The sequence below is a fragment of the Oryctolagus cuniculus genome, chromosome 5 (genome assembly GCF_964237555.1).
Source record: "Oryctolagus cuniculus chromosome 5, mOryCun1.1, whole genome shotgun sequence".
NCBI classification, from domain to species: Eukaryota; Metazoa; Chordata; class Mammalia; order Lagomorpha; family Leporidae; genus Oryctolagus; species Oryctolagus cuniculus.
Window position 1 is genome coordinate 70,069,299 of NC_091436.1, and position 14,967 is coordinate 70,084,265.

Genomic DNA, 14,967 nt, shown 5'->3' on the forward strand with positions numbered 1-14,967 from the left:
ACACATTTTAAGTATATTTATTTTAAATGCATATATTCAGTATGGAAATCTATGATGTGCCTCTTAGAACTCCACACTGAATACTGAAGTCAAAATAAATAACCCTGGATATTTTCAAAAATACCAGAACAAAAGGTAATCTTCAATATCACTTTTTCTAAACAGTATTATATCTCTACAGGGAAAGCAAATTCAAACAAAAAATAAAGCACAAAGGAAAGAATGTCTCTGAAAAGATAATCTTTTTGGTACTAAAATTTCCAAGGGAAAGGTATCCCAAAAAAGAAACTTTACAGGAAATCCAGATACTGTCAATCACAAACATGTAAGCTAGAAATTTGTTTTTAAAGATAATCTAAGAAAAACATTTCTCAGAAAAGTTTTTGCTTGGTGACACAAAAATGCTCTATGTAACTAAATAACAACGGCAAAAATGCTTCACAATAACAGATCCAACACCCAAGTTCTCATGAGAGAAACAATATTTCAAATGTAAAACATTTTCTATTGAAGACAATTTCTGTATGGGCACCATGATTTACATGAGACATATAGTTCATCCTGAATGCTTAAAATCCTAACTCCTTTTCTATTCATGTATACACACAGTAAACTAATCTTTTTACTCATGAAAAGAACATATTAAAGGGAAGGAACTCTGTAAAACCATTACCATCTTGCAGGCACGTTTACTCTTTATTCACATATGCATGTTTAAAGGTTTAATAATTTTTAAGTCACCCAGTTAATGGGCAGGAAACTATTTCCAAGAAAAAATTTCTACATTTTTTATTTATTAATGTAACTAAATCAGATTTCATGTGTTTAATAGATATGATTCTAAGAATATAACAATACTCTCCTCCCTATCCCTTCCTTTTTTTCCTTTCTTTTTCTTTTAATTTTTTGCAATAACATACTTTCAATTTACTTTATAATCATAGGCTTTATGCTCCTATAAATAAAGAGTTCAACAAGTGAAAAGTAGAAAGATCTCTCTTCACAGGGATATAAACAAGCTTATAAACCATAATGAAATCACAAGATGTCATTTTCACTCATATCCAATCAGGTTTTTTCTTTTGTACTCTATATATTGGCTACCACAAATCAGAGAAAATATATGATAATTGTGTTTTTGAGTCTGCCAATAATTTTAATTTTAAAAAGGGAGATTTTGGGACAGACATTTGGCACATAGTTAAATTGCCACCCAGGATGCCTACTTTCATATGGGAGTGCTGGGTTCAAGTAAGGCTCTGCCCCTAATTCAAGCATCCTGCTACTGTGTTCCACGGGATGCAGCCTGATGGCTCAAGTTATTGAGTTCTCGCAGCCTGTGTGGCAGATGCAGATTCAAATTAAATTCTTGATGCCATGGGAGACCAAGATAAGTACCTGGCTCCTGCCATCGGATCAGTGCGGTGCGCCGGCCACGGTGCGCCAGCCGTGGCGGCCATTGGAGGGTGAACCAACGGCAAAGGAAGACCTTTCTCTCTGTCTCTCTCTCTCACTGTACACTCTGCCTGTCAAAAATAAAAAATTTATTAAAAAAAAAATTATTGATGCCGGGCTTTGTCCTGCCAGAACTGGGCTGTTGCATACATTTGTGTGGCTGAACCAGCAGATTGGACATCCCTCTGCATCTATCTGTCTGCCTGGCTGTCTCTGTCTCTCTGCCTTTCAAATAAATAAATAATTTTAGGTGCCGGCACTTGGTGCAGTAGGTTAATCCTCTGCCTGTGGCACCAGCATCCCATATGGGCAGCAGTTCTAGTCCCGGCTGCTTCTCTTCCAATCCAGCTCTCTGCTGTGGCTTGGGAAAGCAGTAGAAGATGGCCCAAGTGCTTGGGCCCCTACACCCGCATGGGAGACCGGGAAAAAGCTCAAAAAGCTCCTGGCTCCTGGCTTCAGATGGGTGCAGTTCTGGTCATTGCAACCATTTGGGGAGTGAACCAACAGAAGAGAGGTCTTTCTCTCTGTCTCTCCCTTTCACTGTCTGTAACTCTACCTCTCAAATAATAAATAAATCTTTAAGAAAATTAAAATAAATAATTTTAAAATGAGATGTCATGAACATAAATAAATGTATTTTAGTTTCATGTCAACTACAATTTTTCACATGTAAAGATGTTTCAATGACTCCAGTGTTTAGATGTAGGACATTTTTATCACTTACCTCTAAGTAGTTAGATGACAGTAATCCAAATAATTAACTCATACACAGGTAAAAGACTACTTTAATAGAGCTGCAAACATGTCATGGAATATCAGGTTACTGTGGGACATAGTAAAATCAGGTGACACTTCACAAACATTGAGCAAACACATTATGTTACTGACTTGATAGCATTTTCTTAAAAATTAAGATTAGTATAGTCAAATATCTAGTCATTATCAAGTTTCTCTATTATGTTTTGTAAAATGTTAGTTTGTTGGCCATCCAAATGTGGTCCACATGGTGAGTCATGGTGCTGTCTCTTGTTAAACTCTTAAGAATCTTTCTCATTTATTTTCTGTAATATACGTGTGAAGAAACTAGAGTATTTGTCCCAGCAAGTATCTTGCATTCTAGATTTTGCTGAATGCCTGTATCATTCAACACATTGCTGTAGTATTAGGCATAATATGAAAGAACAATTAAGACTTCAGTGTTGCAGATCAGGCTACTAAATCAAGTCAAAAAAAAAAAAAAAAGTAAAGGAATTGCCCAAAGTCATCTAGCAGTTTAGTCACTGAAAAAGCCTAGATTTGAACTCAAATTTCCTGAGACCAAGCCTAATACTCTTTCCAATGCATGTGCAAGTACAAAATGCTCGTTACACATTAAAAGGAGAAAGTGAACCAATGGAACTGACAAAACTACAGTTAGTACTGAACATAATGAGAAAAGCAGATTATCAAAGAATTCAGTTATTGTGTTCAACTTAATTATTAGTCCCCAAATTCATCCTAATACTTGTTATATCATGGTTGTACTATAGATAATGCAGTTAACTAAATGTTCACACAAGTGTAAATTATACAAAGGACAAAAATACAGAGATTTTGCTATTTTCTCTTGTAAAAATGTAGCAATTGGAGCACATCATGTTTAGTGAAATAAGTTGGACTCAGAAAGACAAATACCACATGTTCTCTCTTATATGTAGTAGTTAAGCTTTAAAAAACAAAAAGGAAGGAAGGAAGGGAGGGAGGGAGGGAGGGAGGAAGGAAGGAAGGAAGGAAGGAAGGAAGGAAGGAAGGAAGGAAGGAAGGAAGGAGTTGGTATTTCTGCAAATATAGTTTGTAAAACTTTGTTTTACACCTTTGTCAAAACAATTGTTAGAAATGTTATACTACTATAATTTCAATGATCTGTGATTACTTTAAAATTTACTGTATGAGTGAAATGGTCATTTTTTCATTCAATTGTTGTTTATAGCCATATTCCCACTAAACTAGGGTCTTTTGACTTTTTACTTGTTAAACTTGTTATTCAGTAAAGTATTAAGCCTTTTTACTGTAATGTAAATTTAAAATGTTATCTCAAGAATTAAAAAAAGACAAAAGGGAGAAGGAAAGAGGATGGGGGAGAGACAGGGGAGAAGAGAATATCAATATTTTCTTAGAATTGTATCTATGAATCACATTGAATCTGTTAAAAACTAATTAAAATTTAAAAATTGAAAAAAGGAACTTGGACTTTGTTAGGTTGTTTTTTTTCATAATCCCCTTGTATAGTCTAAGATCAGTGTGTTAGGAAACTGTGAACACACACTGAAGATGAAGGCTCACCAAGTCTGAGGATATGCATAATGATCCTCCTGCAAGGCCTGAACCCACCCTTCCAAGAAAGAATGTAACCCCCACCCTGGTACCCAGGGAAGAAAAGGAGAGGACTAGGGAGGAAGAGAATTTGCAAAATCAGCTTGGTGAGAGGGCTTCTGAGGAAAAAGAGAATTACCCTCCCAATTCCAAGTGTCTGCATATGTGTGGAATTGTTTCAAAAAGAATGGCACTAAATACTGAAGACTTCTTGGAGAAGAGACAGGCAGTTGCTCTTCCTTTGGACATCTGCTTAGGCTCCAGTATAACTGAACAAGAAAAGGAGAATTGGCTATAGTACTGAAGAGAAAGAGGCTCCAATAAAACAACTCATTCTCGCCAATTGTCATGGTAAAGACACAAGAAGATCCATTACCTCAACAGAAGGAGCCACTTTCATTTTGCTAGTATTCTACCCAACAGAGCTATCCACCATTAAGGAGACGCCAGAAATAAGGAACTGCTAAACAACTTGAGGCAGGGCTAATGTGGGATAGAAGTCAAGTTAAGCTAGATCTCCTTTGTCAAGAGACTGTCCAGCGGGAAGGCAAACAAAGCCTCTGATGAACTTGCAACTGCCATCACTAGCTACAGGGAGGGCATCAGCATCCAGGAAGTATCAGCAAGAGAATTACTGGCCACCAATAAAAAATCACAACAGCAGTGAGTTGAGTGGAAAGTGTTCATTCCTTTGCCTCTCACTCCTCTGAAAGCTGGAGAAGCAAAGACCTGAAGAGAAGGAAAGAATTGCTTTATGGAGACTATGCCCCCCAACACCTGTGCTGCTTCAGGAAATTATGTTCCTTGTCTCCCAGCCTTAAACTGGAGACTAACTGGAGAATCACAAGATGAAATGAAAATCAAATACGAGGGCTTTGCACTGTGGCGTAATGGGTTAAGCTGCCTCCTGCAATGCCAACAGCCCATGTGCACAGGGTTCAAGTCCCAGCTGTTCCACTTCTGATTGAGTTCCCTGCTAGTGTGCCTGTGAAAGCAGTGGTGGATGATCCAAGTCTTTGGGTCCGTGCACTCACCTTGGAGACCTGGAAAAAACTCCTGGCTCCTGGCATTGCCTGGTCCATCCCCAGTCTTTGGAACCACTGGGGAAGTGAACCAGCAGATGGAAGATCTCCCTCAATCTCTCTCTCTCTCTCTCTCTCTCTCGTTCTCTCTAATTCTGCCTATCAAATAAATAAAATAAATCTTTAAAGAAAAAGAAAATCAAATATGAAACTGGGCTGGCTTTTAGGAATTAAAGTAACTATAATGTTGTACAATCTTTTCAAGATTATTTCATGATTGGAAGGGAACACAACACAGCGTGGTTCAAACATTGGTTGGAAAAGAATACATTTAGAATTTTATATAGTATCATCTACTGAATCCAGAGATTAAATAAACACACCTCATAAATATCTAATCTATTACTGTATTGTTGAATATTTGTAAATAAGTAAGCATTAAATAACAAAGAAAATGTTTCTTTATCAGTGAAAACATAAATTCTATTTGGACAGCCTATTAACCTAAACAGAACCAGTGAATTAACAACCTCTAGAAAAACAGGAAAGAAGGAACAGTAGTATCTATTTTAAATAATTTTCTTTGAATAGCTTGGACCTTACATTAGGAAATATGACCATCTAAATTCTATCAAAAGATTTCTACTAACTCACATCCTGATGACTTCAACAAGAATTGGGGTTGTCCTGTGAGCTATTCACTCCTCACCCACTGTTGTCCTATCCACTGTTGTCCAACAAAAGGAATGCAAGCGGTATACACTGGACACATGAGGAATAGAAAGAAAAAGCTGAGCATGTAGGAAGAGAATGAGTTATTATAATAGGGAGGCTTATAAAATATGGTGACATTTTTCTCTCTCTTAATCAGATTTGAAAGAAGCCATTACCTAATTCTGCTTATTGGATTATTATAGTTCCAGGAAAAACTCTTTAATATTCTACCTGCATAAATTCTCTATCTTTTCCATAATATATTAAGTTATACCGGATCTAGCAAGGCCAGTTGTACAGGGAAACATCCTCTCTAGCACACAATTCTAAAGGGGAATAGTTTTTATAACCGTTTCAAAAGCAAAGTAAAAACCATTTATATCTCACAAATCATTTTTCCAGAACAACATTTTAATCTTTTTTTTTATTGATCTAAAATCTGCCTAGAATTTCCACTGGAATTTCCATGTATAGCGATAGAAACCTGGGCCATGCCAAAGCGAAAGCATGCTATAAAAAGAGAAGCAAGCTAACTGTAATTGAAACTTTGGTTTCTGTTTGATCTAGTCCCCCAGAATAGATAGACTCAAAAACTCAATGTTTTCATGTGAAGTTCAGCTTTATTTAAAAAATAAGAAGTCAAACTAAATTGATGGGAGAGATTATATATATATATACACACACACACACACACAAACACACACACACACACATGCACACACAAGGAAGGACTATGGCAGAAGCATATAATAGGTGCTTACATACGAAACACAATTTAGATTGCTTTTGACTATAGGGGGTTCCCTATGGGTACTTATCATATAAATGCAAGTTCACCACAAGATTTTTAAGTGGATGTTTAAGTATATTGCTTAACTTGGAAAATAACTAGTTTTTATTTTTTTTTATAAAATGATAGAGTAGGCAGGGGTTTTTGAATATTATTGTCCATGGTATACAAAAATATTTCCTTACCACTGTTTTGCCAGAAATTTTTACCCCTCTAAGAGCAATACCAAATAATAAGAGCTAGGGCTCCAGGTTGGTTAACTAGTAAAAATAAGGATTAAAGACTCCAGTTTATGGGGCCGGCACCATGGCACACTTCGTTAATCCTCCACCTGCAGAGCCGGCATCCCATGTGGGTGCTGGGTTCTGGTCCCGGCTGCTCCTCTTCCAGTCAGGCTCTCTACTGAGGCCCAGGGAAGGCAGTGGAGGATGGCCCAAGTGCTTGGGCTCCTGCACCCGCATGGGATACCAGGAAGAAGCACCTGGCTCCTGGCTTCGGATCAGTGCAGCGCTGGCCATGGCGGCCATTTAGGGGTAGAACCAAAAGAAAGAAGACCTTTCTCTCTGCCTCTCTCTCTCACTGTCTAACTGTATCTGCCAAAAAAAAAGACTCCAGATGGTGTACCCTGCATTTGAATCATTGTGTATTTTTACCTGGCTGCATAGAGGCACTGAAAACCTTGTCTCAGATACAAACCTGAAAGCCTTTTCTTTCTTTTACAATATCTTGATTATGTTGATGAAGCACAGTCCATTACTGGCATCCGTCAGTTTTACAGAACTGAATAAAAATATAGGTTTAAAAATCTGCTACAATCTAAAAATCTGATAAAAATATAGGTTTAAAGCCAAGTATGATATACTGAAATGAAAGTTTGGTTTTACTGAAAAATGCAAATGAATTCTCAGATTTTTTCATTTTTTTGAAACTGTATATGTATATTTATATGTATGTATATATTCCCAATTCCCAGCACTTTCTCTAATCCAGAAAAAATTCAGTTTCTACAAATTTTCATTTTTAAAAAAAGCTTTACAAAGGAAAGTACAATAAAATTTCATACCCTGGGAAAGGGTATGAAATATGTCTTGTGATATGCATTTTGCCGGACCAGAAATAAATAAATAGACATTTTATTTTCTTGTGTCATCTTACTCAGCTACTATTTATATATATTAGCAGGTGCTTAGATCAAATCTCAGAAGAAAGGAAATTATTTTACAAGTTATTTCAAAGCAATAAATGAACACTTTTAAAATTCATCTATCCTTTGAAATCTTATTCAAGAAGTAAATGGTAAATGTTACTAATTCTATATTTATATAGAAAGCAACCAACATTTCTTGATTTCTGCCCTCATCACCTTCCAGGGTTTCCTGCACAAACTCCAGAAAGCACATTAACTCTTTCGAAGTAGAGCACAGCTTTTCTAGTTGCATGAAAGCAACTGTGCCTCCTTTGCTCTCCATAAAGGTTGACATCTCAAGAAAGTTATTTATGTCTTGGAAAAAAAGAATGAATGAAAGACTATATATACTAAGAGACAAGTACATAACAGCTTTTTTAAATACCGCCAGATTTCTAGTTAATACTTCAAAGTAGGCCAGTGCCGAAGCTCATTAGGCTAATCCTCTGCCTGTGGCGCCGGCACCCCGGGTTCTAGTCCTGGTCGGGGCGCTGGATTCTGTACCTGTTGTTCCTCTTCCAGTCCAGCTCTCTGCTGTGGTCTGGGAGTGCAGTGGAGGATGGCCCAAGTCCTTGGGCCCTGCACCTGCATGGGAGACCAGGAGAAGCACCTGGCTCCTGGCTTTGGATCGGCGCAGCTCGCCAGCAATGGTAGCCATTTGAGGGGTGAACAAACAGAAGGAAGATCTTTCTCTGTGTCTCTCTCTCTCACTGTCTAACTCTGCCTGTCAAAAAAAATATTTAAAAGTAACCAACAAACAGGTTTTCAATAATTTAACATGTTACACAGCAACAGACTACTAATTGTGAAGCAAACGTACACTATAAGCTACATCATATAAAAAATATACTGGACACTGGTAATTTTTAGGACTGGTCAAGTCATTGAGATTTTACTAATAGTAATATTATACTAGTATTAGTCATGTTAACAAAAATGTCACAAAGTGTGTTTCAGTTGTTTCTCTTTATATATAAAATAAAATTAATAAAGTGGAACCATGTCAATTAAAATTGTGTTAAAGCTTACACATTCATAAACTAAAATTGTGCATCTTTGAGATACATGCAAAGAATTTAAGAACATATCACTTTAGTTATAATGAAAAGATGAAATTAGAAAAGTTTCAAGGTGGTAAGCCTGACCCAGAAATAAACACTTTAACAAATTAAGGGCACTGGCAATGACAGGAAATATTTTGGAAACAACTGAACAAGTGAGAACCATTACAGTTTAGAGTGTCAATGACAACAGCATTGACTGGAGGCCAAGACGTAAATAAACCTGTCTTTGATTTATTGTTGTTCTTGCAATCTTGTTTTGAGCTTATTTGAGGAGACGATCTTACCTCATTATTTTATACACTGCCTCCCTCTCATCAACACAGTACTCAATCCCCATAAGACTTGAATAATTTAATCTTATTCTCCAAATTAAGGATGATTTTCCTTCTCAGAAATGCTGCTAAATACTTGACCTTTCTGGAATCTTAATATATCTGAATTCCCTTGATTTAAATGGCATAAGTGGTCTGTTTGATATTCCCCAGCTACAGGAGGGATAGTTTTGCAACCACGAAAGTCTTCTCAGAGTGGTTCCTGAGCCTCCTCCCACAGAACTGTTGAGGCAGTTCATCAGAAACAGAGTCCCTGGATCCCACTACAAAACTAACAGGTCAGATCCTCTAAATCTGGGATCCAAGAATATCTTTTTATAATAAGTTCTCCAAGGAAGTTGAAATTGACTTGCTTTTGTTCAGACTATTAACGGAGTGCTGCAGGTGATGAAATACTGGAGGAGGAATATGGATGTCTTGCTCTCCAGGCTGGCTTACAAAGAACTATTGATCTAGTTTCCTGATATACTCAATTCCTTCTAGGTATAAATCCTCAAAAAGGCTACTTTATAACTTGAGTAATCCACCACAAAGTCTTTTTATACGAATGTGTAGTAAAAAATACAATGAAATGCAATGCAAAGACCTATAACCAGAAGAAAGATTTATAACTGTTCCACTGAGATTGGCTCCACCTCAAAAGGAAGCACAAAGAATGCCTAAAATCTGAAGTCAGAAGAGGCCTTATTATTCATATTTTCTTCAACCTCTTTCAATCCTTTTCTCTCTCTGGCTCACTGAATTCTTTCATTGTCAAAAATGTTGATGTTCTCTTTAAGCTGATTTTATATAGGAAAGCCCATCTTCCTGACATTCTGGTTTTTCATAATTTCCTAAGTTGGCTGTGCTCTGTCCCACATCTGCTCCTTAGTTATTACTATGAACATACATTCTTTACAGACTGGGTTCCCAGAAATAAAGAAAATACACCAGAGAAAGAGAGAGAGAGACAGAGAGAGAGAGAGAGAGAGAGCAAGAGAGAAATATAATCAAGTATTTTAGGGACACTATGTGTTTTATATTTCACCTTCTCTTAGAGATTTACTGTAAACACATTGAAGGAACTGAGAAGTATCGAAGAAAAGACAAGACTACAATATAGTCTAATCTGGTTTCTAAGTGCAATTTTTCTTCTGGGACCATCAAAACCATATTCTCTAGTGATCCTCAGAAAGGACCATGGGAAATATTGTTTTCTGTGAATGTTGGAGCCTCTTTGCCTCATGACTACACATACAGTGGGCACAACACATTGGTACTAAAAGGATTGCTGTTAAAAATAGTTATATGTCACCACTAATTCTCATCATAAAATGATTAGCTACACCAACTTCATTACAAAGGAGTCAATTTGTTGTTAGGCGAAAATTAAAATGACTGATGACTTTTCATCAAAGAAAAAAACTGATTTGTCAAGAATGTCCTTCCTTCTGCTTTCCTTCAGGCTGCTGTAGACAAAAAATTTGATGTTAGAAAGAGTGTGTTTAATTCTTCCAGGTGTCCTGCCAGAGCAAATGAAGGAACTGCACAGTGAAAATTGCAGATTCTCTATATGGAGATAACCCCCTGCTGTTCAAAGATTAAATGCAAATTTCTCCAGGATGAAGTTACAAATACCCTCTCTATCTATGTGAAACGAACCGAAGTGTTAATGTGCTGTAGCATTCTTAACAATATTAGAAAAGTAATCCAAACTGCAAAGGACTATTCTAGTTTATTTTCAACAGTTCCTGTAAGTGTAAAGAATGCATGCTGCTACATATTAGATTTTAAACTTGTGTTACATTGCTAATATAAGAAGTTTATTTTCAGATGTATTATTCTATTTATGAACACATGAACTTCCAACTGAGAAATCACACCTATTCTCCCCATAATTTCACCAGAATGTGGTACACTGGCTCTTAGTACTATAAAATAGTAACTCTACAAAAATGCCATTTTCTCTACTGAACATTTGTTCAAGTACAAACAGACTTATATGACCACAAGAAAAGCACAGGGCCCCATAGCTAGAGCGACTTGAGAGATGAAAAGCTGGACAGAAGCCAGGGAAGGTTTCACAGAGGAGGTGATATTCACCTGTTGCCTCCCAACTGTCATGGTGTATCTAGAAAACTGGAGACATAAAAGGGAGGGGCAAAGAGAATGATGGGCTGCTCACCTGGCTGCTCACTGATTTATGCTGTATATATGTATTGAAATATTGCACTTACCTTTTAAATTGTGTAAGTATCATATGCTAAGCAAACAAAAATAGTGTTTGCGCCAAAATAACTGTTACTTTTTAATTCAAAAGAGAAAACAAAAGGGAATGACAGGAGAAGAATTTGTGGCAAAATTTGAAGGACACAATCATGTACAAAAGCAAGTGATGTGTGATTTCCATTGTCCAGAGCAGAATACTTTCTAGAGTACAAGAAATGTGAGAAGTATGTCTCAAGGACTCTGCAGTGAACCTCTTTTATTTTGGAACTTGTTCAGTGGTCACTATGAATGGTGAAATATTGCCGAAAAACATTTACCTAGAACTTCCAATAAAGTTTCTCTATGTCCACCTGTAAGAAGAATAATCACTACTATGTCCAAGTAAACTGTATCTTATTAAAAAAAATGCTTAACCTCTCTGCCTATGACTAAAACTATACTGTGAATATCCTAACATAGACTGGGAAAGTGATTAGAGTAGGAGTGTATCATGACAGATTTCCTCAAGATGCCTGCTAAATATATTTATGTCTTCTGAATGGAAGACTAAGTGGTTTCTTCCACATCAACAGAAATTGTAATATATGGCAATTACTCTTTTTCCTCCTCGGACTGAGCCTCACATGTTTTAAACTGACAGCATTCAAAGGTTCAGTTCAATTTAGGTAATCATCAGAAATGTCAGCTGCCTTTCAAAGGACCCTTAGAGTCTGCCAAATTGGGCTAGAAATCATGCATGGATAGTTTTCATTACATGTGAGCTGACAGTTTCTGCTTCTGGTCAAGAAAATCACATGCCTGCACAGAAGGTGTGCTAGGTACCTTAGCCCCTTGGCCTTAGGCCCAGAATAGCACAGAAACAGAAAGTAGCACATAGAAAGGCTTCATTTTTCCTGTTATGCTTTCAACCTTGAAAACAAAGGAACATTTTGAGACTTTGAACCTTTGTAGTTTATGAAAATATTAAAGTCACAAAAATTGCTACATATAATCACAAAAAGATTCAATAAGTTTTAATTTGTAAAGTCAATACCAGTTTTATCTTCATGGATTAAAAATGAATTTCAAAGCAAGAAATCTTTGACCAACTATAATGAATAGTCCTACATTTTGAAATAAGTTTAACATGGTCAGCATTACTCTGTGTGGATAAATGAGCCTCTTCAGTTAGAGCCTTCATTGGAATTGGTTGAGGTGCCCCCTTCTTGGTGAAGACACTTGCATCCCAGAACTAGGAGCAGCTGTGAGCAGAACCAGACTGGGTTTCTCTAGCAAACACTTTTGTGCCAGGCACCAGATACAGAGAAAATCCTGATCCTGACTGATGGGCCTTTGTACTCACAATGGTTAAATGGAGGCCAAGTCAATGTGTGTGATCTCTCAACTCCTGCACCCACTGGGGCATGTGCTGCAGAGCCTGGGGAAGCAGCTCTGTGTCAGCAGTTTCCAGCTGCTAGCATCCTTGTTTATCTCGGAGGACCTTAGGAATCTGATCATTTTATATGTCTGCCAAAATGTGATAATATTTGGAGCATTGAATTAAAGGAATAATAAACCTGTCAGTGAAGTATCCAATGGTCAGAAAGAGACAGGTTCATAGTTTTTCACAAGCATACTGTGATGTAATGTCATTCACATACAATTCCTAAAATAACAATGTGGATAATACTTTCTTTATAATGTTAAGATTTTCCCAGAAATTTTGTTTTTTTTTTTTTTAAAAAGATCCCCCACTCAAAAGGAAAACTATATTAGAATACACAACAGAAATAAAATAATCTTGTGTCATAGCAATGAAATACTTTCTATTTGAAGCACAGAAATCTATTTTTTCTAAATATGAACAATGTATTTTTGTGAGAATACTTATTTTCCACAAAAAAGAGTTCTTAAAAATCATGGTTTAAATGCTTTTTTGATTTTCAAAGTAATTCACTTTCAAGGTCTAAGTATGATATTTCACCACTTTAAATGAAGGTATTATAGGAGGACTTAATGGTTTAAATTCATTGTAAAATATCTTTCAATTGCATTGAAGGCTCTTCACCTTTACTTTCATGATAATAGCCACAGGATTCTGTGGCATCAAGGGAGTTATTGTTGAATCATAGCTATTTATAATTTCAATACCAGGTCAACTTTGTTTTGTACAAAAAAATACTCAAAGAAATACCCTTCTATGAAGGACCAAAATCCTAAATGTTAATGTAGTTGAAATTTCTAATTCTATAAAAAGGGATGAAAGGACTCAATAGAGCTTTTAGCAAGTAAGTATAACTTGAAAGAGCTGTAGATGAAATCTAGAGACTAAAAATGGGCATTTATTTTTAAAAGTAGAAGAATTAAAATGCTAATGAAAGCAGTTTAGCTATGAAAAATAGTAAAATGTGAATAGACTATCTTGGCTTATAAAGATTATACATCAATGTGAACAAATTATTGACATCTCGGGTGTGCTAAGTGTCATACTGCCATACTGTTAATTTGCATTTGGCACCATCTTGCCATAATTTGCAAAATCAATCACTCTATTAAATGCACATGAAGGATAGCACATCTTATTTGTAATCAATAAGTGACCTCAAGAGGTACAAACTTATTAACATGTGCTTATGCCTCACGAAGTTTACCACATTCTCTTATTACCTAGATTATAGAATTGATGTTGATATTAAAATATGCACACAAGGGAAAACATACACACTTAGAGCTCTTCATAAATTTTTAGTAATTTATGAATGTTTATTACTGACTGTTACATATCTGCAGCTCAATATTCTCTCATATTTGAGTTTCACCTAGGCATAAGCACATAAGCAACAGGCCATAGTGTTTCCTAATTTTCTAGCAATTGGTCCAACAATTCAACTAAGCCAAATGCAACAGTTCTGTTATGGTTTGCTTCAATTAGACAGTGAGCTTCACCCTGTTTAGAGATACAAGACAAAGAATCCAGAAATAATTATTTAAACTCTGGATTTGTCCTCATATACTATTTTTCTTGGCATATTTTTATATGGGAAAATCATTTTATTTCTGCCTGATTAGAAAAACCTAAAATGATTAAATACTTTTAAAATTTAGAAAATCTATATACCGCTACAAATCATAATAATATGAGTCCAAGATTTGTAAAATAAGAACTACAGATAATAGTTTACAGTCTTCTTTACTTTGTTTTTCAAATTAAGATAGTAATCAAGCACAAATGTACATATACACACATATTAAATACATGTTTGTAGTTGACCAAAACAATGTTCTTTTCATTCAAAAAGATTTTTGAGCATTGTTTTGTGCCATATATTGCTCTCTGGATGCAGTGGATGCAGAAATGTTTATTTAAAATACTTACTGATTATTTTGCTAGACTTACTATTCTACTTTTTAGAACTTAATTTTCAGGACAACTTTCAGTAGTGGATCCTGTAGCCTTCTTCCTTTCTTTCCTACCATCTTCTTCCAAGTATTTTTCTGGATAAACAAAATTCAAGCTAAGCAAATGTGAGTATAAATTACTCCAAGGAAAATATTCCACATCAAATTTGAAATGTTTTAAAACCTCTTTCTGGTTTCTACTAAAGGTTTTCTGGTTTCTAGAACTTCATAATGTTATTTCTATCAGTACTGGACCAATATAGTCAGAAGAATTACATCAGTGAAGTTTTCCATTGGTGTGTTCTCACGTGCACACTTCTCTTTCAGTATCCTTCTCCTTCTCAAAAATCTGCCCCAATTCCTGTTCATGCCCCACATGAGTATCCAGAGTGTTCAAGACCTATACCATATTAGGAGCATTTTGGATTCTAAATCAATTCCATGAATCAAAGATACCAGGTTATCT

General features: G+C 36.0%; 1 protein-coding gene across 5 annotated transcripts in view; it reads right to left on the reverse strand.

The window, feature by feature from the left end:
- GRIK2 (glutamate ionotropic receptor kainate type subunit 2) overlaps positions 1–14,967 on the reverse strand; it is a 733,451-nt gene that overhangs the window by 639,849 nt on the left and 78,635 nt on the right. The gene's annotated exons all lie outside the window — the stretch shown is intronic.